Source organism: Ovis canadensis, chromosome X (assembly GCF_042477335.2).
Source record: "Ovis canadensis isolate MfBH-ARS-UI-01 breed Bighorn chromosome X, ARS-UI_OviCan_v2, whole genome shotgun sequence".
Lineage (NCBI taxonomy): Eukaryota > Metazoa > Chordata > Mammalia > Artiodactyla > Bovidae > Ovis > Ovis canadensis.
In genome coordinates, this window is record NC_091727.1 from 129,371,112 (window position 1) to 129,398,509 (window position 27,398).

Below are 27,398 nucleotides of genomic sequence, written 5' to 3' on the forward strand. Positions count from 1 at the left end.
CTAAATACATGAGCCAGCAATTGTTAAGTTCCATACTTGGTTCTGTGAGAATTACAGAGGAAACATCCTCATACACATTCACTAAATGTTACATGAACAAGCGAAGGCATCATAAAGTCATAATCTAGTTAAACACATGAACCTTAGGTAAAAGGAAAGAGCTAAAAATAAGAGGCAATGTATACAGGCAAGTGTTGATAATAACTAAGTACTGTCAAAATTCAGAAATGGGGGAAGTCCCCGAGTATTAGTCATCAGGGAAGATTTCAAGGAGGATATAGGATGTGAACTGGTCCCTAAATTACCACTTGGTCCCTAAATGAGCAGAGATGAGCGGGGAGAATATTCCAGATGAGGGGAACACCTCACGTGTGTGTCAGAGATGGGGACAGGTTCTAGAGAATACTGAGCAACGAGATTAAATAGGTGGCTCGGGACTGGATTGTAGACTGGAAAGCAAGCAGTTGCGTCCATGTCTCAGTAAAGCCATTAACAGTGTTCAGAGTGCTTTCACACGATCCTGCGACAGCCCCTTGAGATAGCCATGGCAAGGATCATTACTTTCATGATCTTCCGTTGAGTCTCAGGTGATATGACTTGCCCAGGGTTATATAGTTAATGAACAGTATAACCAGGGTTCAAACTGAGTTAATCTTATTCTCCATTCACTATTCTTCCCACTATATCTTGCTGCTATGATAAAAGCTGGATGTGAGGCACTAGAGAGAGGGAGACCAAGGAGAAAGTTATAATAATCCAGGCATGAAGTGTTGAAGGCCTGCCCTAAGGGGGCAAGAAACCAGATACTCTGATTATATAACATCCTATAAAGCAGACTGACAATGCAATACCCACTGTTTATAGGGGAGACTAAGAGTAGACAGTCTGAGGTTTGAACAGTGTAGTTATTTTTAACTGCAAATGATCTAAACTACCCCCAAAGGAATAAATATTAACAATATAATTCATATACCGTGTCTGGATTTTTCCGGACAGCTGAAGGCAATGTTTTGGACACGGTTGCTAAGCAAACAACACTTTATATGTCTATGCATTTTTATGAGCCATTTCTAACTCGATAGTGTTTCTCTCCCCTGTCAATTTCAATGTTCATTTCTCAGAACTAATCAGTCATATGATTTCTTACCTCATCTACATTTCCAGTGAGAAAGGACTAGTGCAAAAATGTCAAGCAGCTATAGGCCTTGGAGTTTTTCCACACTATTTAGTAAAACTAATTATTAGCTTAGCAATTAATTACCTAATAATGATTTACTAAGAAAACACTAAAGTACACCTTTGCCAGACTAATCTTAAAGGATTTCTCCACCCATGTCACTAAGCTGCTCAGAAACTTCCATGGACTTCTAAGATTGCTCCAATGGATAGGAATCAAATACAAATTCATCAACCTGACATTTGAGACCCTCTCTAATACAGCCACATCCTACATTTCTAATTGTTCCCCACTGCTCATTACTCCTTTATGAGATCTACTCTTTTCAGACAATATAAACCACATGATACACGGGAGACTCTTTGCTCATTAATGTCCTACTTGCACTTAATTCCCACCTCAAATATAAATGGCTTCCCAGGTGGCTCAGTGGTAAAGAATCCACCTACCAATGCAAGAAATGCAGGAGACACAGGTTCGATTCCTGGTTCAGGAAGATCCCCCAGAGAAGACACCCACTCCAATGTTCTTGCCTGGGAAATCCCATTGGCAGAGTAGCCTGGCGGGCTGCAGTCCATGGGGTCACAAGGAGTTGGACATGACTTAGCAACTAGGCATGCATGCCTATCTCAAATACTACCTTCTCTATGAACATTTCTTCCTCAATCTTCCCACCAAAAGAAGTACTTGCTCCTTCCTCTAAGCCTCTATATATAGTCCTTTATTTATATCTCCTTAATGGCTCTGGGCATTTTGTGCTTTAGGTTACTGTTATTTGCAGGCATGTCATCTCTCTGCTATTGGAATGTACTCCCATCTCAGCCCAGGTAGTGTCCATCTCTGTATCCCCTATAGCTCTGATCATAATGTCCTGCAGTAAGTTTTCCCCTAAGGGCCTTCAAATGTTTATTGAATGAATGGGGACACTGACTAAAGTTCAAAAACCGGTTTATATGTCCATCTAAACATTGATTTAATAATCCTTTACTGAATGCCCTTCATATGACCAGAACTGGGCTAGGCCCTGGGGACAGCAACATATTTTAAGCAACGTCAAGTCTAATGGAAAGAAAAAGAAAAGGAGAGTTCATTTTGATACAGTATGGCCAGTGTCTGTACATGGGGCTAGGGCAGAATAGCAGAGGGTTGTGTAAGTCGGTCTAGGGTCCAGAAAAGGCTTTGGGGAGAAGGCTTTGGGGAAAAAGGTGATGGCAGGACTTAGCCTTAAAGGATGAAAGTTTAGCCTATTGGGCAGAGGAAGGATGTTCCAGGTTGAGGAGAAACTTGTACCAAATCACTGAGGGCTGAGAGACTGGAATAGTGATGCCACATGGAGACCATCAAAGGTTGAGGTTAATGAGGCACGTAGGGCTGGGAGATACTGGCCTTAGAAGCCTTGGTAAAAATTCTGGATTTAACCCAGGCTTCATAGAGCCTCTGAAGGGTTTCAAAGATATCCAAAAGGAAGTCTAGGTATTTCACTATTTGCAGAATACAAGCAGTGCAGCAAATAATTGCCTGTAATGTAGGGTGTTTTGTGTGTGTGTGTGTTTTTTAACATTCATTATCAAATTAAATTCGGTTAAGAAACAAAATGAAAAAACCTTCTTTTATCAAGGAAGGGGTTAAGGTGAGTCTCTGTCTTACCACACGTTCAGTGGTACGGCACAACTGGAAAAACTCTGAATTCTTCCCAGAAACAGTACTCTTCATTTGGAGCACTTTTCCAGTTTTCTTCTCTGTTTACAGCCATCTCACCCGCTTCCCAGACCACAGGAATTTTCCCCACACCCTTTCAACATCACACTTCATTAGTAAATGTTGCTAGCAGACATATGATGTTTAAAAATTCTTTACCTTCAAGGTAATGTAAAATTATACTGCCAGACTGAAGTTTTTTGGATTACATAAAATTATATGTGTACCTTACCTTTCAAAATAAAAGATGTACCCCAAGTTCATCCTAAGACAAATTTCTGTAAAGTGAACTTGATTTTTCAATGTTATTCTATGATGATTTAAGCCACATTACCCAAGAAAAAACAATCTGATCCCATCCAAAAAAGATACAACTTGTATTTAAATGGTTCTTTAGCCCTGATGTGCACTCTCTGTACCAGACACCAGAAAAATAAATATGTACCTACCAAGAAGCATGAAAGACTCAACCCACCAACCACAGTGAAAATACTTTCTAATATCTTGACATGCTAAACAACACAGGTCCGTTTTTAATCCCTAAAAGTGGCTCTTCACAGTGACTTTTCTTATTCTCAGCTATCAGTTCTTTCATTAATACTAAGTTAAATTATTCTAAGTTAAATTAATTCAAAGTTAAAATGTCCTTTTATTGCATCTACACTAGCAATTACACTCTTAGGTTTATAGCCAAGAAAAATGAGTACTCATGTTCCCTGGTAGCTCAGCTGGTAAAGAAGACTGCAATGCAGGAGACCCCGGTTTGATTCCTAGGTCAGGAAGATTCCCTGGAGAAGGAATAGGTTACCCATTCCAGTGTTCCTGGGCTTCCATGGTGCTTCAGATGGTAAAGAATCTGCCTGTAATGTGGGAGACCTGGATTCAATCCCTGGGTTGGGAGGATCCCCTGGAGAAGCAAACAGCTACCCACTCTAGTATTCTTGTCTGGAGAGTTCTGGCAGAGGAGCTGGCAGGCTATAGTCCATGGGGTTTCAAAGAGTTGGACATGACTGAGCAACTTTCACTTTCATGTCCACCAAGAAATATGGTCCAAAACATTCATAGCAGCTTTTATTCATAATATCCAAGACCTAAAAACAACCCAAATGCCTTATGACACAGGTATGATAGACTGAATGCTTGTGTCCACCCAAAAATTGTATGCTGAAGCCCTAATCCCCAGTGTGATGGTACAAGAGGTGTGTCTTCAGGAGGTAATTAGGTTATGCGGGTGGAGCCCTCATGAATGGGATTAGTGTCCTTTATAAAAAGAAACATCAAAGAGATGACCTCTCTCCACCATATGAGGACACAGTAAGATGCAGGCCATCTGCAGACAAGGAAGAGGGACCTCATCAGACAGCTAATCTGCTGGTGCCATGATGTAGGGCTTCCCAGCCTCCAGAAGTGTGAGGGAAAAAAATGTCTGTTGCTTAATCCACCCAGTCTATGGAATTTTGTTATAGCAGCCTGAATTGACTTAGACAAGGAGAATGGATAAATTGTGGTAAATCACACATGGAAATGGTACACAGCAACAAAAAAGAGTTAACTAATACTATATGCAAAACATGGATAGATCTCACATACATATGTTAAACAAAAAGAAACCAGACACAAAATAGTACATACAATACAATTCTATTTATATAAAGTTTGAAATCAGGAAAAGTTAATCTATGATAATAGCAGTCAGAGTAGTTGTTGCCCTTGGGAAAAGATGCTGACTAAAAGGAGGCAAGAGAGAACCTTCTAGGGGACCAGAAATATTCTGTCTTGAATTGGTAGTTACTCATATGAAAATTTCATTGAGTTGTACACTTAAGATTTGGGTACTTTATTGTCTGTAAGGAATACTTCAATTCAAGAAAACAACAAAAAGATAAATTCTTACAGTGGATATTTCTGGTAAAGACTGGCAATGCAAATCAAAAGTATGCTAACAACAAAATATTATTTTGCTATCAGGAGATATAGTTATGAATTTATCCCTGTACACACACACACAGATCAAATCCAACTGCAAGTAGTTTGGGGCTTCAGATATTATTCAGATTTAAGGCTAATTTGATTGGGTTTTTCAATTTCTAGCACTTCAAAATGCTATTTTTACAGGCTCATTTTGATTTGAAGCTCACTTCGTCTGAGAAATATTTTTTATTTGTTCCCTAAATCTTTTTTTTTTAGTTTTTAAATTTTAATATCTTTAATTCTTACATGCGTTCCCAAACATGAACCCCCCTCCCACCTCCCTCCCCATAACATCTCTCTGGGTCATCCCCATGCACCAGCCCCAAGCATGCTGCATCCTGCGTCAGACATAGACTGGTGCTCAACATCACTCATTATTAGAGAAATGCAAATCAAAACCACTATGAGGTACCACTTCACACCAGTCAGAATGGCTGTGATCCAAAAATCTGCAAGCAATAAATGCTGGAGAGGGTGTGGAGAAAAGGGAACCCTCCTACACTGTTCCCTAAATCTTAATGAAATAAAACACAGTGGACTGAAGAGAACGCTAACCTATGAACTGGAAGAGCTAGGTTCTACTTCTGCTCTTCAACTAGCCAAGTCACCTTGGGCCAATCTTCAAGCTAGGATTGCCTTTCCTTATCCATAAAACTGTGATATTTTCCTCTCTACAGAGCTGTAGTGAGGTTCCAATGACAGAATGGATGTGCAAGCACTTTGTAAAATTTAAAGAAGTATTAATATCCCCAAAGCTGTGTTTAATGATAACTTGTGTAGCCAATAGAAAATATGCTTAAATTTCAAAGCTTGTTTTTCAGTTTTACATATCTTTCATTACACCAGAGTCAGGATTAGCAAGTACACTCAAATTCTAAGATCTTTGAAAAGTTGAAATAATTGTATTGAAAATAGATATGTTCAGGGAAAAATAGTTAATAGCTGCCTTCCTCATTTTTTTCTAATTATGACTTCTAGATGTAGCTTTAGCAGTGTTCAGTTCAGTTCAGTTCAGTCACTCAGTCATGTCCGACTCCTTGCGACCCCATGAATCGCAGCACACCAGGCCTCCCTGTCCATCACCAACTCCCAGAGTACACTCAGATTCACGTCCATTGAGTCAGTGATGCCATCCAGCCATCTCATCCTCGGTCGTCCCCTTTACCTCCTGCCTTCAATCTTTCCCAACATCAGGGTCTTTTCAAATGAGTCAGCTTTTTGCATCAGATGGCCAAAATACTGGAGTTTCAGTTTCAACATCAGTCCCACCAAAGAACATCCAGGATTGATTCCCTTTAGGATGGACTGGTTGGATCTCCTTGCAGTCCAAGGGACTCTCAAGAGTCTTCTCCAACACCACAGTTCAAAAGCATCAATTCATCGGCACTCAGACTTCTTCACAGTCCAACTCTCACATCCATACAAGACCACAGAAAAACCATAGCCTTGACTAGACGGACCTTAGTCTGCAAAGTAATGTCTCTGCTTTTGAATATGCTATCTAGGTTGGTCATAACTTTTCTTCCAAGGAGTAAGCGTCTTTTAATTCCATGGCTGCAGTCACCATCTGCAGTGATTTTGGAGCCCAAAAGAATAAAGTCTGACACTGTTTCCACTGTTTCCCCATCTATTTCCCACGAAGTGATGGGACCAGATGCCATGATCTTTGTTTTCTGAATGTTGAGTTTTAAGTCAATTTTTTCACTCTCCTCTTTCACTTTCATCAAAAGGCTTTTTAGTTCCTCTTCACTTTCTGCCATAAGGGTGGTGTCATCTGCATATCTGAGGTTATTGATATTTCTCCCGGCAATGTTGATTCCAGCTTGTGTTTCTTCCAGTCCAGCGTTTCTCATGATGTACTCTGCATAGAAGTTAAATAAGCAAGGTGACAATATACAGCCTTGACGTACTCCTTTTCCTATTTGGAACCAGCCTGTTGTTCCATGTCCAGTTCTAACTGTTGCTTCCTGACCTGCATACAGATTTCTCAAGAGGCAGGTCAGGTGGCCTGGTATTTCCATATCTTTCAGAATTTTCCACAGTTTCTTGTGATCCACACAGTCAAAGGCTTTGGCATAGTCAATAAAGCAGAAATAGATGTTTTTCTGGAACTCTCTTGCTTTTTCCATGATCCAGCAGATGTTGGAAATTTGATCTCTGGTTCCTTTGCCTTTTCTAAAACCAGGTTGAAAATCAGGGAGTTCACGGTTCACATATTGCTGAAGCCTGGCTTGGAGAATTTTGAGCATTACTTTACTAGCATGTGAGATGAGTGCAATTGTGCGGTAGTTTGAGCATTCTTTGGCATTGCCTTTCTTTGGAATTGGAATGAAAACTGACCTTTCCCAGTCCTGTGGCCACTGCTGAGTTTTCCAAATTTGCTGGCATATTGAGTGCAGAACTTTCACAGCATCATCTTTCAGGATTTGAAATAGCTCAACTGGAATGCCATCACCTCCACTAGCTTTGTTTGTAGCGATGCTTTCTAAGGCCCACTTGACTTCACTTTCCAGGATGGCTGGCTCTAGATGAGTGATCACACCATCGTGATCATCTGGGTTGTGAAGATCTTTTTTGTACAGCTCTTCCGTGTATTCTTGCCACCTCTTCTTAATATCTTCTGCTTCTGTTAGGTCCAGACCATTTCTGTCCTTTATCGAACCCATCTTTGCATGAAATGTTCCCTTGGTATCTCTAATTTTCTTGAAGACATCTCTAGTCTTTCCCATTCTGTTGTTTTCCTCTATTTCTTTGCATTGATCGCTGAAGAAGGCTTTCTTATCTCTTCTTGCTATTCTTTGGATCTCTGCATTCAGATGCTTATATCTTTCCTTTTCTCCTTTGCTTTTTGCTTCTCTTCTTTTCACAGCTATTTGTAAGGCCTCCCAAGACAGCCATTTTGCTTTTTTGCATTTCTTTTCCGTGGGGATGGTCTTGATCCCTGTCTCCTGTACAACGTCACGAACCTCATTCCATAGTTCATCAGGCACTCTATCTATCAGATCTAGGCCCTTAAATCTATTTCTCCCTTTCACTGTATAATCATAAGGGATTTGATTTAGGTCATACCTGAATGGTCTAGCGGTTTTCCCTACTTTCTTCAATTTAAGTCTCAATTTGGTAATAAGGAGTTCATGATCTGAGCCACAGTCAGCTCCTGGTCTTGTTTTTGCTGACTGTATAGTGCTTCTCCATCTTTGGCTGCAAAGAATATAGTCAATCTCATTTCGGTGTTGACCATCTTGAAATGGGAGCATCCTTCAAGGTCAGATACTAGTGTAATATACATTATATTCAGTTCTCGCTTCTAGAACTTCAAACTGTTTCTACAACACACACACCATAGTTTCCCTCTCAATTATGAACTTCACAGTATCTGACCCTGAAGGATGCTCCCATTTCTACCCTCTGCTATCCATTGTGACCACTATAGAAAAATGTTTAAATGCTCTGAAGTCCTTGTTAGAGCCTTGACTGCTCCTTGTCAGAGAGTCCCCAATGGAAGTGGTTTTGTGTCACCTTTGAAAGTTTGTTTCTCTGAGAGGAAGTAATATAGGCCAGAGTAGCCTCAAAACGTGGGGTCACTAAGATTGGGCACGACTGAGCGTGCCCGACTTTACTTTCACTTTCATGCATTGGAGAAGGAAATGGCAACCCACTCCAGTATTCTTGCCTGGAGAATCCCAGGGATGGTGGAGCCTAGTGGGCTGCCGTCTACGGGGTCGCACAGAGTCGGACACAACTGAAGTGACTTAGCAGCAGCAACAGCAGCCTCAAAATGCCTCCTGTCATCAACTATTCTTTCCAACATATCCAGCAGGAAACTCCTGATTGGAGAGCGATGCAGTGTCAGAGGAACTTGACAGAGGATAAATTATGGTGATTTGGCTTCAAGGCCTCCAATGGTTCCTATTCCTGGAGGTTTTGTTCTTAGTTCCACAGCTAAGCTCCCCAAACTAGAAGAGCCTGCAGATAAACAAAACAGACTAGAGAAGGGAAATCCTGAGCCTCTCAAGACCCTTGAGAAACATTCTCTTTGGGCATTGCTGCTAAGTCGCTTCAGTTCTGTCCGACTCTGTTCGACCCCATAGACGGCAGCCCACTAGGCTCCACCATCCCTGGGATTCTCCAGGCAAGAACACTGGAGTGGGTTGCCATTTCCTTCTCCAATGCATGAAAGTGAAAAGTGAAAGTGAAGTTGCTCAGTCATGTCCGACTCTGTGCGACCCCATGGACTGTAGCCTACCAGGCTCCTTCGTCTATGGGATTTTCCAGGCAAGAGTACTGGCGTGGGTTGCCATTGCCTTCTCCGCCCTTTAGGCATTAAGCCCTAGTTAAGAAGTCTTTGCTGAGCCTACTAAGCTATGGGATGGGGATGAATTTTACAAAAGTATATCAACAGCAGCCAGAAAGGCTAGCTGACAAGGAAAGAGACAGAAAACCATGAAAAACTAATATGGATTCACACACACACACACACACACTAAATGGCCTATGACCAGTTATGCCATATTTCAAGGGCAAATATTAAATTACATTTCAATAGGCCTTAGGATGGGCTTCCAGGTGGCTCAGTAGTAAAGAATCTGCCTGCCAATGCAGGAAATGAGGGTTTGACCCCTGGGTCAGGAAGATCCTTTGATGAGAAAATTACAACCCATTCCAGTACTCTTGACTGGAAAATCCCAGAGGAGCATGGCAGGCTACAGTCCTTAGGGTTGCAAAGAGTCAGATACAACTGAGCACACATATGCATACAAGCCTTCAAATACCATTATATTATAATAACTGACACTATTCAACAACTGACAGTCATAATAATGATCCTTAACCAAAAGGATTAAATTATGTACATCAACATTGTATAAGAAGTCAGAAGAGTAGACTGTTTGTCTGGAGTTTTTTGGTTTGTTGTTTGTTGGAAAATTCCATTCAAAATGTTTTATCATGGTGGTTAAAATGTTTTCTAAAACACACATGATGCTTAGACAAATCACGAGCCATTTGAAAAACCTAGTTGTTAAAAATGTCTTTTCCCCAGAAAGAGCCACGTAACAGAGCTTTTATTTCAATTGGTAAGACAAGATGAATGTTGGGTTGTACAGTAGAAGCAAGCGTTAGAGGAGATCTGTAAAAGGAGATAAGTATGGGATAGCTTGGCTTCCCTAATAGCTCAGTTGGTAAAGAAGCCACCTGTACTTCAGAAGACCCCAGTTCGATTCCTGGGTCGGGATGATCCACTGGAGAAGGGATAGGCTACCCACTCCAGTATTCTTGGGCTTCCCATGTGGCTCAGCTGGTAAAGAATCGGCCTGCAATGTGGGAGGCCTGGGTTCGATCCCTGGGTTGGGAAGACCCCAAGGAGAAGGGAAAGGCTACCCACTCCGGTATTCTGGCCTGGAGAATTCCATGGACTTTACAGTCCATGGGGTCACAAAGAGTTGGACACGACTGAGTGACTTGCACTTTCACAGGACAGCTTAGTCAGAGAAGGCTTCATGGAGGAGGCAGGGCTCAGGGTTGGATTTACTTTGAAGTCTGTCTCCATTCAAAGTCGGTTTCTGCCTTTTTTGATTTCTACCCTTAAGCAGACCTGCCAGAGCCTCAGGCTGAAAGTCACTAAAGGAGACTAGGCTTAAGAGAAATATAATCATAATAAATAAAGAGAAAGACAGGATGCAGACCCTGCTGCTGCTGCTAAGTCGCTTCAGTCGTGTCTGACTCTGTGCTACCCCAGAGACAGCCTCCTACCAGGCTCCCCCATCCCTGGGATTCTCCAGGCAAGAACACTGGAGTGGGTTGCCATTTCCTTCTCCAATGCATGAAAGTGAAAAATGAGGGTGAAGTCGCTCAGTCATATCCAGCTCTTAGCAACCCCATGGACTGCAGCCTACCAGGCTCCTCTGTCCATGGAATTTTCCAGGCAAGAGTACTGGGGCGGGGTGCCATTGCCTTCTCTGGGATGCAGACCCTAGCCCCACGCTATTGTACCACAAAGGAGCTAGGTTAGGCATCAATGCCTGAATGAGTAAAACCTCCGGTGTGGGCAGCAACTGTGCTAAACAGCAAAGAATCTGTAGGAATAATTATCCCATCATCCAGAGTTCTTTACTCTGGAAAAGCAAGGTTTCACAAAGAATTTTTACTTGACAGTCAACTTTTACTAAGTATATAGAAGTACACCAGGCTCCCCTGGTGGTCCAGTGGTTGGGAATCCATCTGCCAATGCAAGGGACATGGGCTCGAGCCTGGTCCGGGAAGATTTCTCAGGCTGTGGGGCAGCTGGGCCCATGCACCACAACTACTGAGCCTGTGCTCCCTAGAGCCCGTGCTCTGCAATGGGAAAGGCCACCACAAGGAGATGCCTGCAAACTGCAACTGGAGAGTAGCCCCCACTCACCACAACTGGAGAAGGCCTGTGCACAGCAACAAAGCACCAGCACAGCCAAATACATGCTATGCACACACAATGAAATATTATTCACCTTTAAAAAGGAAGGGGATCCTGTCACATGCTATAACATGGATGAACCTTGAGAAAATGATGCTAGGTTAAATGTCAGTCACAGAGGGACAAATACAGTATCATTCTATTTATATGAGATGTCTAAACTAGTCAAATTCATAGAAACAGAAAGTAGAATGGTGGTTACCAGGAACTAAGGAAAAGGTAAATTGTTGTTTAATGAGTACAGAGCTTTGGATTTAAAAGATAAAAAAGTTCTAGAGATCTATTTTTACAATAATGTGAATATACTTAACATTCCTGAACTGTACACTTAAAATCAATTAAGATTTTTTTTTTTTGGTTATGTGCTTATGTGCTTTTTACCATAGTAAAAAAAAAAAAAAACTCCTAAAACATAAGTATACAAATGCAGGTAGGGGTCAGAGTGATTTTACCTATTCTTATCTAGATTTTTATTGGACAGAGGCTATAGCTAATATAGCATCCATGTTTTTAAGTAACCACTTATGTAATTTCTGGTTCTAAGAAAAAATATAATAGATACATTTCTTTATTCTTCCCAATAAGTACAGCTAAAAACCTTGGACATTAGACTATACACAATAATAACAACAATATATTAATATACATAATAAGAAACATATTAATATAATGATACAATAATATTAATATAGCATGCACACACACACACACACATGAACTTCGAAAGGTAGAAGACAGTTTGGCTAGGGATCTCAAGACCCAAGCAATGACCTGACAATAAGTTTCCTGGGTTTTGTCTATAAGTAATATATCTCTTAGACCTCATGATGGAGAAGCCAGCAATGCAGAAATGCCAATGGATGCAGACAAAAATGTCCTCCCAAAAGTTCTAGCCAAAAGAATAGGAAAGTGGTAGTCTAGCAAGATAAGAGAAAGCACCAGAGAAAAAAACTGTGGCCTCATTCCACACTCATCAGCAAAGACCAAGTGGGGAGATAGGCTTCTATATTCATCTGGCTGTAAAGAGCCACCCACACCCTTCCCTCACTCCCTGAGGTGGTTTCAAAATGGATAAATGGGGATCTGGGACATTCATCCTTTTCAGGCAGTAATGAAGCCCCTAGAGCATGACGGTAGAAGTGGCCTCAAGCAATAATAAGCCAAGGTGATGTCAGCAGAGGTTGAGAGGGAAACACGAAATTTCACCCTTGCCCAGTAATAATGAGACCCCTACTCCTACCTCAGTATCAATGGATTATGAGTGGGAACACTTGACTCCCACCCACACCTGGCAGTAATGAAGCCATGCACCTGAGCAATCTCAGAGCTGACCCACTAAAAGAAAAGATTGATAAAAGATACAGGGTCTCACAGTACCCAAAATGTCCAGGATACAACAGAAAATCACTCATCATACAAAGAACCATGAATACCTAAGTTGAATAAGAGAACACAATCAGTAGAAACCAATATGGAGATAACATATGTACTGGAATTATCCATGAAAGACTTTAAAGCAGCCACTATAAAAATGCTTCAACAAGAGGGAAGGAGAGGAGTATAATGTGCACCAGCATTTTAGCCTTTTAGGAGAGCTGCCCAAGGGACTGGTATCTGTCTCACCAGAACTGAGGTGGTGATAGAGAGGTAGCATACGTTGGATGCCTGGTGGTGTCACTGAGATGAAAAGAGTGGAGCAGCCTGCTGCTACAGAACCAGATAACATGCATCAGCACAGACAGGCACCAGTGGAAACAAGATTCACAAGCTCCCCTAAGACAAACTGGCAAGTCTAACAGAGAAATTGCATGTATAGGACCAGAGAAAACATATCCCCCTATAAAAGGTTTCAGAAACCCCAGAATCTGTAGCCATGCTGATTGGTGGAAGGTCTTTCACTGTACCAAGTCAGTCCATGAAAAATAGAAGTGGCTATTTTCTCAAATACACAGACCCCAACACAAAGTGAGATGACACACAAAGGAACAAGCAAACATGACAAAAAAAAAATAATAATAATAAATCTCCAGAAACTGATCCTAAAGAAACAGAGATATATAAATGACCTAACAAAGAATTTAAAATAAACATCATGGGGGCTTCCCTGGTGGCTCAGTGGCAAAGATTCTGCCTGCCAATGCAGGAGACATGGGTTCAGTCCATGGTCCAGAAAGACCCTGCATGCTAGAGAGCAACAAAGCCCATGCACCACAACTACTGAGCCTGTGCTCTAGAGCCCAGGAGCTGCAACTACTGAGCCCACGCGCTGCAACTACTGAAGCCCACGCATCTAGAGCCCATGCTCCACAACAAGAGAAGCCACTGCAATGAGAAGCCTGCACACTGCAACCAAGAGAAGCTCCCGTTCACCACAACTAGAGAAACGCCACACAGCTATGAAGACCCAGCACAGCGAAAAGTAAATAAACCAATTTAAAAAAATAGATTAAACAACCATCATGGATGAACTACAAGCTCAAGAAAATAGTCTATGAACAAAACAGGAATATCAACAAAGTGATAAAAAAATATTTTTAAGAGGACCAAACAGAAAATTACAGCAGAAAAATATAACTAAAAAATTCACTAGAAAGTTTCAACAGCAGACTTGAGTAAGCAGTGTAACCAGTGACTCACAGACAGGTCATTTGAAATTATCCAGTCAGTGGAACAAAAAGAAAAAAGAATGAAAAAGAGTAAAGAAAGTCTAAGAGACTTAAAGGATACAACCAAATTTTATAAATGCATTTTGGGAGTCCCAGAAGAAGAGAGAGAAAGGGACAGGCAATTTACTTTAAGAAATAATGACTGAAAACTCCCCAAATTTGGGAGAGAAAATCAACATGCATATTCAGAGGTCCAATGGACTCCAAAGAGAACCCAAAGAAACTGACATTAAGATATTTTATAATAGAACTGTCAAAATTTAAAGACAAAGAGAATTGTTAAATCAGCAAGAAAAAAGCAACTCCTCATGAAAAGGGAACCACTATAAGACTCTGAATTTCTCAGCAGAAACCTACAAGGCAAGAAGGGAATGGGATGATATCTTCAAAATGCTAAAAGAAAAAATAATGCCAACCAAGAACATTATATCCAAGAAAATTATTCTTTGAAAATGAAGGAGAAATAGACATGCCCAGAGAAGCAAAAGCTGAGGCAGTTCATTACTCCTAGATCTGTCCTACAAGAAATTCTGAAGAGAGTCCTTCTAGTTGAAACAAAAAGAAACATGAAATCATATAAAAGTATAAAGCTCATTAATAAAAGTAAATATATAGACAAATACAGTACAGTGAGTACTATAATAGTAGTATTATTTGCTAAGTCGCTTCAGTCGTGTCTGACTCTGTTCGACCCCGTAGACGGCAGCCTACCAGGCTCTGCCATCCCTGGGATTCTCCAGGCAAGAACACTAGAGTGGGTTGCCATTTCCTTCTCCAATGCATTAAAGTGAAAAGCGAAAGTGAAGTCGCTCAGTCATGCCCAACTCTTAGCAACCCCATGGACTGCAGCCTACCAGGCTCCTTCGTCCATGGGATTATCCAGGCAAGAGTACTGGAGTGGGTTGCCATTGCCTTCTCCAATAGTAGTATGTAAATCACTTTAATTCTGCCATGAGGTTAAACGACAAAAGTATAAAAAATGACTCCAACTATAAAAATAGGTTAGTGGATGCACAATATAAAAAAATGTAATTCTTGACACTGATAACATAAGGTGTGGTGGGAGAAAAAGTAAAAGTGCAAAGTATTTGCATGTAATTGAAGCTATTGTTATCAGTTTAAATAAATGATTATAACTATGTTTTATATAAGTTCCATAGTAACCACAAAGAAAATGCTTATAGAATATTCACAAAAGAAAATGAGAAAGAAATCAAGCATGTCACTAAAAATGAAAGAAGGGAAGAGAGCAAGGCAGTTAAAAAGGGACCAAGAAAAGGTACAAGACACACAGAAAATAATAAAATGGCAATGGTAGTTCCTTCCTTATCAATAATTAATTTATATGAAAATGAATTAAATTCCCCAATCAGAATACATAGAGTGGTTGATGGATAAATAAAATCCAACTACAAGTTGCCTGCAACAGACTCACTTTAGACTTAAGGACACACATAAGCTTCACTTGAAAAGATGGAAAAAGATATTACATGCAAAATGCACCAAAAGACAGGGGGTGTGGCTATACTTATACTACGCAAAACAACTTTAAGTTTTAAAAAAATGACTATCAAGAAAGGCATTATATAATGATAAAAAGTCAATTCGCCAGTAAGTTATAAAAATTATAAATATAAATATAAAGCATGCAACATCAGAGGACTCAAACCTGTGAACATACTGACAAAACTGAAGGGAGATATAGACAGCAACATAATTAATACTAGGTGATTTCAATATGTCACTCTCAATAATGGACAGAACATTCAGCCATAAAATCAACAAGAGAACAAAAGACTTGAGCAATACCATATGAACCTAACAGACATATATAGAACATCCCACCAAATAGCAGCAAAATACATTCTTCTCAAGTGCACAAAGAACATTCTCTAAGATAGATCACGTTAGGTAACAAAATAAGTCAATAAATTTTTAAAAACTGAAGATCATGCCAACTATATTTTCCAACCACAATGGAATGGAACTGGAAATTAATGGCAGGAGGAAAACTGGAAGATTCACAAATATGTGGAAATTTAAAAACACAATCTTGACTAACCAATAAATCACAGAAGAAATCAAAAGGGAAATTGGAAAATAGAATGAGACCAATGAAAATGAAAGTACAACATACTAAAACTTATGGAATGCAGCAATAGCAGTAATAAGATGGAAGTTTGTAGTGACAATTACCTATATTAAGAAAGAAGAAACTTTTCAAATAAACAATCTAACATTACATTTCAATAAACTAGAAAAAGGAACATATTAAGTCCAAAGTTAAAAGAAGGGAGTAATTAAGAACAGAAATAAATAAAACAGAGAATAGAAAGAAATTGATGATACTGTTGGGTTTTTAAAAAAGATCACCAAAATTAACAAACCTTTAACTAAGTTAGTTTAAAAAATACTCAGATAAATAAAATAAAAGATTAAAGAGGAAAAAAATTAAATGAAAGAAGACATATTGTTATGAATGCCATAGAAATTAAAAGAATTATAAGGAACTACTATGAACGATTATAAGCTCCAATACTTTGGTCACCTGATACAAAGAGCCAACTCATTGGAAAAGACCCTGATACTGGGGAAGATTGAGGGCAAGAGGAGTAGGGAACGGCAGAGGATGAGATGGTTAGATGGCATCACTGACTCAAGGGACATAAGTTTGAGCAAATGCCAGGAGATAGTGAAGGACAGGGAATGCTGCAGTTCATGGGGTTGCAAAGAGTCAGACATGACTTTCCAGCTGAACAATAACAACAATGAACAGTTAAACACCAACAAACTGGATAACCTAGAAGAAATGGATAAATTCCTAGAAATCTATAACTTATCAAGACTGAATCATGAATAAACAGAAAAAGCTGAACAGAACTGTAACTAACAAGGAGATTGACTCAGTAATCAAAAACCTTCTAACAACTAAAAAGCCCAGGACCAGATGATGAATTCTATAAAACATTTAAAGAAAAATTAACTTCTTTTACAGAATTTTAAATTCATATCTAAGTTAATTCTTAATTTAAAGAATTAGCTCTAATCCTCTTTAAAAAGAGTTTCAGAAGCCACTCTCAAACTCTTTCAAAAAGCTGAAAAGGAGGGAGCCCTTCCCAGTTTACTTCATGAGACCAGCACTATCCTGATGCAAAACCAGAAAAAAAGACATTACAAGAAAACTATAGACCAATATCACTGATGAATATAGATGCAAAATTTAAAATAAAATGCTAGCAAACCAAATTCAACAGCACATAAAAATATCATACACCGTGATCAAGTGGACTATACCCTTGGAATGCAAGGGTAACTCAACATATGCAAAGCAATCAATGTGATACACTGCATTAACAGAATGAAGGGAGAAAAAAATCACATGATCATCTCAATAAATGCAGAAAAAGCATTTGACAAGATTCAACACTTTTTCATGTTGAAAGTTGAGTAATCTAAACTCAACAAACTAGGAATAAAAAGAAATTACCTCAACATGATAAAGGCCATATATAAAAAAAATCCATAGTCAACATCATACTCCATTGTGAAAAACTGAAAGATTTCCTAATTCAGAAACAAGACAAAGATGCCCACTCTCACCACTTCTATTCAACATAGTACTGGAAGTTCTAGCCAGAGCAATTAGGTAAGAAAGGAAACAAAAATTCAAATTAGAAAGGAAGAAGTAAAATTAGCTCCATTTCTGTATATATATATATATATATATATATATATATATATATATGACCTTATATGTAGAAAACTCTAAAGACTCCACAAAAATTGTTAGAACTACTAAGTTAATTCAGCACATGCTTGAATTATTAAGTCTTTACAGGATACAAAAGCAATATACAAAAATCAGTTATATTTCTATATGCTAACAATCAACCATATGAGCAAGAAATTTAGAAACCATTCCCATTTAATTTCATCAAAAAGAATAAAATTCTTAGGAATGAACTTAACCAAAGCAGCAAAACTCTTGTACACTGAAAATTACAAAATATTGCTGGTAGGAATTTAAAGGTACAAATAAATAGAAAGATATCCCATATTAATTGATCAGAAGACAATATTGTTCAAATGTCTGCACTATTTAAATGAATCTACACATTCAAAATAATCCCTATCAAAATCCCAAGGGCATTTTTATAGAAATAGAAGAAACAATCATAAAATTCATGTAGAACCACAAAGAACTCCAAATAGCCAAAATAATCTTGAGAAAGAAGAAAGCTAAAAACCTCAGACTTCCTAGTTTCAAAACATATTACAAAGTTACAGTAATCAAAACGTAATGGCACTGGCATAAAGACAGACATATGGAGCAATGGAATACAACAGAGTACCCAGAAATAAACCCACATATATATGGTGAAATGATACTTAACAAGGATGCCAAGAGTACACAAGTGGGGAAAAGATAGTCACTTCAACAAATAGTGTGGGGCAAACTGCATATTCACATGCAAAAGAATGAAACTGAACCTTTATCTTACACCACACACAAAAATCAACTCAAAATTAAAGTCTTGAACAGAAGACCCCAAACTATAAAACACCTAGAAGAAAACCTAGGGAAAAAACTTCAAGATATTGATGTTGGCAATGACTTCTTGAATATGACACCAAAAGCACAGGCAACCAAAGCAAAAAAAAAAAAAAAAAAAAAAAAAAACAGACAGAGAGGACTACATCAAACTAAAAAGCTTCTGCATAGAAAAGGAAACAATCAATAGAATGAAAAGGCAACTGACAGTATAGGAGGAAATATTTGTAAAGCATATTTTTGACAAGCGGTTTATATTCAAAATATATAAGGAACTCCCACAACTCAAAAGCAAATAATAATAATAGCAACATCAACTTTAAAATGGGCAAAGAACTCTTCAAAGAAGACATCCAAATAGCCAAATGGTATACGAAAAAGTGCTCACCATCACTAATCATCAGGGAATTGCAAATTAAGACCACAATTAGACATCATCTCACTCCTGTTAGAATGGCTATTAAAAAAAAAAAGATAAATGTCACCAACAATGTAGAGAAATGGAACCCTTCTTCACTGCTGGTGGGAATACAGAATGACAAAGCTATTATGGAAACTACCATAAAGGCTTCTCAAAAAATTAATAATAGAACTACTATATAATCCAGCAATACCATTTCTGGGTATTTATCCAAAAGAATTGAAATCAGGATTTGTAAGAGATATTTGCACTACCATGTTCATTGTGGTATTATTCACAATAGCCAAGAAGTAGAAATAACCTAAATGTCTATCAATGAAGAAAATGTGGTATATGTGGTATATACATACAATAGAATATTAGTCTGCCATATAAAAAGGAAATCCCATCATATACTACAAGTTGAGGAACTTGAGGACATTGTGCTAAGTGAAATAAGCCAGTCAGAGAAGATAATACTGCATCGTTCCACTTAAAAGAGGTGTCTAAGGTAGTCAAACTCATAGAAACTGAAAGTAGAATGGTGGTTGCCAGGGACTACTGGGAGAACAAAATGGGGAGTTGCTATTCAACGGGCATAGAGTTTCAGTCATGCAAGGTGAAAACAACATTTTGCCTACTGTTAAAAATATTGTGTAATGTACACTTAACATTTTAAGAGGGTAGATTTCATATTACATATTTTTTACCACAATTAAAAATATGTGTGATATGCAGCTAAACCACTGCTGAGTGGGAAATTTATAGCACTAAATGCTTACCTCAGAAAGGAGGAAAAGTCAAATTTAAAAATGTAATTTTCCACCTTAAAAAACAAAAACTAGAAAAAGAGTAAAATAAACCAAATGCAAGGAAGGAAATAATCAATTTGAAAGCAAAAATCAATAAGACTAAAAACTGAAAATTAATAGAGAAAAATCAATGACATAAAGAGTAGGTTCTTTGAAAAGATCAACAAAAAAGACAAATCTCAAGTGAGACTGCCAAATTTAAAAAAGAGAGAAAACACAAAGTATTAATATCAAAACAAGACAGGGGATATCACTTGGGACTCTGCAAACACCAAAAAGATAAAGGAAATACTACAAACAAACCTACACAAATTTTACAATTTTTATAAACTGGATCAATTCCTTGAAAAACACAAATACACACAAGTAGCCAATATGAAATTGATCATTTGAACAGTTCTATAACTATTAAGGAAATTGAATCTGTACTTTTAAAACTCTAAAATAAGAAATCTCCTGGCCCAGTTGGTTACACTAGAGAATTCTTTCAGCCACTTAAAGGAAAATTAATACCATCATCACATAACCTCTTCCAGAAAATAAAAGGAGAGGAAATATTTCCCAATTCTCATTAGAAGGCCAATATTTCATTGATATCAAAATCAAAGGCAGTATCCCCAAATTAAGCAAAAAGCCAATATCATTCATGAATGGAGACACAAAAATCCTTACCAAAATGTTAGCAAATAGAATTCAGCAATATATAAACAAATTTATATACTATGACCAAGTGGGTTTGTTTTAGGAATGCAAGGTGGGTTCACTATTTGAAAATTAATCAGAGTAGTAAGAAAAATCACATGACCATATCAATGAAAAAGCTGTTTGACAAAATTCAACATTTACTGATGATAAAAATCCTCAGAAAACTAGGAATTAGGGAGGAATTGCCTCAATTTTAAAAAGTATATACCCCCAAAAAAACTACAACTAACATCAGTTAATGCTGAAAGACTGACTGCTTTCCCCCTAGGACTGAAAACAAAGTAAGGGTTCAGCTCTTACTACAGTTAACTAGAATTCTGAACCAGAACAATAAAGGAAGAAATAAATAAAAGGCATAAAAAGTGGAGTGAAAGAAATACCACTGTTTCTGTACCACCATCCCTATGACAAGATGGTCTACAAAAAAAAAAAAAAAAAAAAAAAGCCAAGAAACCAACAACAGAAAAAACCTCCTAGAACTTAATCTGTATTCAGCAACATTGCAGGGTACAAGATCATCATACAAAAATCAACTGTATAACTATGTACTAGCAATAAACATATGGAAACCAAAATTTAAAATATGATACCATTAATGGTCACTCAAAAATGAAGCAAAATTCTAACAAAACATACACGACTTGTATGCTGAAAATTACACAATGCAAACAAAAGAAAAGATGTGAATAAATGGAGAGATATGCCAGAGATCAAATCAATCAGTCCTAAAGGAAATCAGTCCTGAGTAGTCATTGGAAGGACTGATGCTGAAGCTGAAGCTCCAATACTTTGGCCACCTGATGCAAAGAACTGACTCACTGGAAAAGACTCTGATGCTGGGAAAGATTGAAGGCAGGAGAAGGGGACGACAGAGGATGAGATGGTTGAATGGCATCACCGACTCGATGGACATGAGTTTGAGCAAGCTCCAGGAGTTGGTGATGGACAGGGAAGCCTGGCATGCTGCAGTCCATGGGGTCACAAAGAGCTGGACACAACTGAGCGACTGAACTGAATTGCCCTGTTCATGAATCGGAAGATTCAACATAGTAAGGATTTCTGTTCTCCTCAGATTAATGTACAGGCCTTATACAATTCCTATCAACATCCTAGCAATTTTTTTTAGATATTGGCAAGTTTATCCCTGGTGGCTCAGCTGTTAAAAATCCACCTGCCAATGCAGGAATTTGATCCCTGGGTTGAGAAGATCCCCTGGAGAAAGAAATGGCACTCCACTCCAGTGTTCTTGCCTGGAAAATTCCATGGACAGAGGAGCCTGGAAGGCTACAGTCTGAGGGGGTCACAAGAGTTGGTCACAAGTTAGTGATTAAACCACCACCATTCTGAAATGTATAGGTAAAGTCAAACAAACAATATTGAAAAAAATAATAAAGTAGGAGGTATCACTATAACCCATTTTAAAACATTATAGAGCTATAGTAATCAAGACTGTATGATGTGGCAAAGAGACAGACACATGGATCATTCAGTCAGAACAGAGAACCCTGAAACACGCCTACACAGGTACAGCATACTCATTTTATATTACAGTTCAGTGGAGCTGAAGCAATGGGATATCCATAGTTTAAAAAATTAACCTCAACCTAAACCTCACACTAAATACAAAAATTACCTCAAAATGGATCATGGACTTGAATGTAAAATATAACTAAAAAACTTTGGGAGAACATCTTTGAGACCCGGGGCTTAAGCGTCAATTAGACATAAGAAGCACAATCCAAGAATTAAGAAAAGAATGAATTGGACATCATCAAAATCAAAAGCTCTTGCTCTATGAAAAATCCTATTGATAAGATGAAAAGACAAGCCATAGACTGGTAGAAAAATATTTGCAAACTACATACGTGACAAAGAACTTGGATTGAGAATATATAAAGAACTCTCACAATTCAACAGGTAAAAAACAAAAAAACCCAAACAATGCAATTATAAAATGGGCAAAGGATTTGCAACAACATGGATGGAATTTGAGGGTATTATGCTAAATTAAATAAGTCAGGTGGAGAAAGACAAACAGTGCATGATTTAATTTATATGTGAAACATATAAACAAACAAACAAAATAAATGAAAATGGACTTCCCTGGTGGTCCAGTGGTTAAGGATCTGGGCTTCCATTGCAGAGGGCATGCATTTGATCCTTGGTTGGGGAACTAAGACCCCCCATGTCATGTGTTGCAGCAAAAAAAGAACAAATGAAACTATAAACAAATACATAGAAACAGAAAACAGAGTAGTGGTTACAGGAAGGGAACAGGTGGAGGGAGGGCAAAATGGGTAAAAGGGGTCAACTGCATGGTGACAGAAGCGAGATTTTGGGGGGTGAGCATGCTACCATATACGCAGAAATAAAATGTTGTACATGCGAAACATACAGTGTTATGAACCAATTACCTCAATAATCTTTTTAATTTCAAAGAAAATGGGACTACAAGCAATAAATGCTGGAGAGGGTGTGGAGAAAAGGGAACCCTCTTACACTGTTGGTGGGAATGCAAACTAGTACAGCCACTGTGCAGAACAGTGTGGAGATTCCTTACAAAACTGGAAATAGAACTGCCTTATGACCCAGCAATCCCACTGCTGGGCATACACACTGAGGAAACCAGAACTGAAAGAGACACGTGTACCCCAATGTTCATTGCAGCACTGTTTATAATAGCCAGGACATGGAAGCAACCTAGATGTCCATCAGCAGATGAATGGATAAGAAAGCTGTGGTACATATACACAATGGAGTATTACTCAGCCATTAAAAAGAATACATTTGAATCAGTTCTAATGAGGTGGATGAAACTGGAGCCGATTATACAGAGTGAAGTAAACCAGAAAGAAAAACACCAATACAGTATACTAACACATATATATGGAGTTTAGAAAGATGGTAACAATAACCCTGTATGGGAGACAGCAAAAGAGACACAGATGTATAGAACAGTCTTTTGGACTCTGCGGGAGAGGGAGAAGGTGGGATGATTTGGGAGAATGACATTGAAACATGTATAATATCATATAAGAAACGAATCGCCAGTCCAGGTTCGATACAGGATACAGGATGCTTGGGGCTGGTGCACTGGGATGACCCAAAGGGATGGTATGGGGAGGAAGGAGGGGGGGGGGGTCAGGATGGGGAACACGTGTACACCCGTGGTGGATTCATGTTGATGTATGGCAAAACCAATACACTATTGTAAAGTAATTTAGCCTCCAATTAAAATAAATACATTTAAATTAAAAAAAAAGAAAATGGGAAAAGGACATGAGGAGACATTTCACTGAAAAAGATATAGGGATAGAAAATAAACACCTAAAAAGATACTGACCATCATTAGCTATTAGAGAAATGCAAATAAAACCACAATAAGATAATGCTGCAGTGAAAAGGAAAAAAAGAGGAATGGGTTTTTCTTTTCCTTTCCTGAGAACAAAGAAGATACAGGGAACAATGAGCGAGCCTGGTCATTCCTGGTTTTTACTTTAACTGTTCCTACTCTGTAGCCTGTAACAAAGTTTGTTTTTCTGCCCTTAACTCTGCATGAGCTATATATTGCACCTATTATCCTTTGACTCTGTGCTAGTTACATCATGTACCTGGTTATGATTTACAGCACTCTCTTCACAGACCACCCCTGGTAGTTTTTCTCTTTTTGCATTACAGAAAGAAGGCCGCAGGGCTACAGAACTGCCTGACTCATTACTGGGCTATCTGACACCAGCCTATGACTCTTTGAAATGATGCAAGAGGAAGATGAGTCAGTCAGTTCATTTCAGTTGCTCAGTCGTGTCCAACTCTTTGCGACCCCATGAACCACAGCATGCCAGGCCTCCCTGTCCATCACCAACTCCCGGAGTTCACACAAACCCATGTCCACTGAGTCAGTGATGCCATCCAACCATTTCATCCTCTGTCGTCCCCTTCTCCTCCTGCCCTCAATCTTTCCCAGCATCAGGGTCTTTTCAAATGAGTCAGCTCTTCACATCAGGTGGCCAAAGTATTGGAGTTTCACCTTCAGCATCAGTCCTACCAATGAACACCCAGGACTGGACTGGTTGCATCTCCTTGCAGTCCAATGGACTCTCAACAGTCACAGTTCAAAAGCATCAATTCTTCAGCACTCAGCTTTCTTTTTAGTTCAACTCTCACATCTAAACATGACCACTGGAAAAACCATAGCCTTGACTAGACGGACCTTTGTTGGCAAAGTAATCTCTCTGTTTTTTAATATGCTGTCTAGGTTGGTTCATAACTTTCCTTCCAAGGAGTAAGTGCCTTTTAATTCATGGCTGCAATCAATCACCATCTGCAGTGATTTTGGAGCCCAGAAAAATAAAGTCAGCCACTGTTTTCCCATCTATTTGCCATGAAGTGATGGGACCGGATGCCATGATCTGTTTTGAGCTTTAAGCCACCTTTTCCCTCTCCTCTTTCAGTTTCATCAAGAGGCTTTTTAGTTCTTCACTTTCTGCCATAAGGGTGGTGTCATCTGCATATCTGAGGTTATTGATATTTCTCCCGGCAATCTGGATTCCAGCTTGTGCTTCTTCCAGTCCAGCGTTTCTCATGATGTACTCTGCAGAGAAGTTAAATAAGCAGGGTGACAATAGACAGCCCTGACGTACTCCTTTTCCTATTTGGAACCAGTCTGTAGTTCTATGTCCAGTTCTAACTGTTGCTTTCAGACTTGCATACAGGTTTCTCAAGAGGCAGGTCAGGTGGTCTGGTATTTCCATCTCTTTCAGAATTTTCCACAGTTTATTGTGATCCACACAGTCAAAGGCTTTGGCATAGTCAATATAGCAGAAATAGATGTTTTTCTGGAACTCTCTTGCTTTTTCCATGATCCAGTGGATGTTGGCAATTTGATCTCTGGTTCCTCTGCCTTTTCTAAAACCAGCTTGAACATCAGGGAGTTCACGGTTCACGTATTGCTGAAGCCTGGCTTGGAGAATTTTGAGCATTACTTTACTAGCATGTGAGATGAGTGCAATTGTGTGGTAGTTTGAGCATTCTTTGGCATTGCCTTTTTTTGGGATTGGAATGAAAACTGACCTTTCCCAGTCCTGTGGCCACTGCTGAGGTTTCCAAATTTGCTGGCATATTGAGTGCAGCACTTTCACAGCATCATCTTTCAGGATTTGAAATACCTCAACTGGAATTCCATCACCTCCACTAGCTTTGTTTGTAGTGATGCTTCCTAAGGCCCACTTGACTTCACATTCCAGGATGTCTGGCTCTAGGTGAGTGATCACAACATTGTGATTATCTGGGTCGTGAAGATCTTTTTTGTACAGTTCTTCTGTGTATTCTTGCCACTTCTTCTTAATATCTTCTGCTTCTGTTAGGTCCAGACCATTTCTGTCCTTTATTGTGCCCATCTTTGCATGAAATGTTCCCCTGGTATCTCTAATTTTCTTGAAGCGATCCCTAGTCTTTCCCAGTCTATTGTTTTCCTCTATTTCTTTGCATTGATCACTGAGGAAGGCTTTCTTATCTCTCCTTGCTATTCTTTGGAACTCTGAATTCAAATGGGTGTATCTTTCCTTTTCTTCTTTGCTTTTCACTTCCCTTTTATCACAGCTATTTGTAAGGCCTCCTCAGGCAGCCATTTTGCTTTTTTGCATTTCTTTTTCTTGGGGATGGTCTTGATTCCTATCTTTTGTACAATGTCAGAAACCTCTGTCCATAGTTCATCAGGCACTCTATCAGATCTAGTCCCTTAAGGTACTATTTCTCACTTCCACTGTATAATCATAAGGGATTTGATTTAAGTCACACCTGAATGGTCTAGTGGTTTTCTCCACTTTCTTCAATTTAAGTCTGAATTTGGTAATAAGGAGTTCATGATCTGAGTCACAGTCAGCTCCTGGTCTTGTTTTTGCTGACTGTATAGAGCTTCTCCATCTTTGGCTGCAAAGAATATAATCAATCTGATTTTGGTGTTGACCATCTGGTGATGTCCATGTGTAGAGTCTTCTCTTGTGTTGTTGGAAGAGGGTGTTTGCTATGACCAGTGCGTTCTCTTGGCAGAACTCTATCAGCCTTTGCCCTGCTTCATTCTGTACTCCAAGGCCAAATTTGCCTATTACTCCAGGTATTTCTTGACTTCCTACTTTTGCATTCCAGTCTCCTATAATGAAAAGGACATCTTTTTGGGGTGTTATTTCTAGAAGGTCTTGTAGGTCTTCATAGAACCGTTCAACTTCAGCTTCTTCAGTGTTACTGGTCAGGGCATAGACTTGGATTACTGTGATATTGAATGATTTGCCTTGGAAACGAACAGAGATCATTCTGTCATTTTTGAGATTACATCCAAGTACTGCATTTCGGACTATTTTGTTGACTATGGAAGAAGAATACAAGAGCCTTATACCTTTGCTCCTCATTGCCAAGCCCTGACTGCAAGCCTTCCTAGACTCCTCATGGTAGGAGGGGGACACAGTTCTTAAGGCATAAGCCTGCTGTATCTCCCCTCTGCTAGTTGAGGATTAAAGTCGTCTTTCTGTTTCCTCCAAACTCTCCATGATTTTTTATTTGGCTTTGGTTGGCAGAGAAAACCAAGATTTTGACTGCAACAATACCAATATGCAAGAATGGATAAAATAAAAAACAATGACAACAGCTTCAAGGATGCAAAGAAACCAGATCTCTCATATACTGATGGGAGTGTAAAATGCTATACAGTCACTCTGGAAAAATTTCTTTAAAAACTAAACATACACTTGCCACATGCATGCATGCTAAGTCACTTCAGTCATATTGGACTCTTTGCAACACTATGGACTGTACCCCTCGAGGCTCCTCTGTCCATGGGATTCTCCAGGCAAGAACACTGGAGTGGGTTGCCTTTCCCTTCTCCAGGGGATTTTCCCAACCCAGGGATCAAACCTGCATCTACTGCAGCTCCTGCATTGCAGACAGATTCTTTACCACTGAGCCACTAGCTAT

The 27,398-nt window shown here is 39.0% G+C and overlaps 1 protein-coding gene across 4 annotated transcripts in view; it reads right to left on the bottom strand.

Annotated features, from left to right (window-relative positions):
- The window catches only part of ATG4A (autophagy related 4A cysteine peptidase), an 81,542-nt gene that overhangs the window by 45,485 nt on the left and 8,659 nt on the right, over nt 1-27,398 (bottom strand). The gene's annotated exons all lie outside the window — the stretch shown is intronic.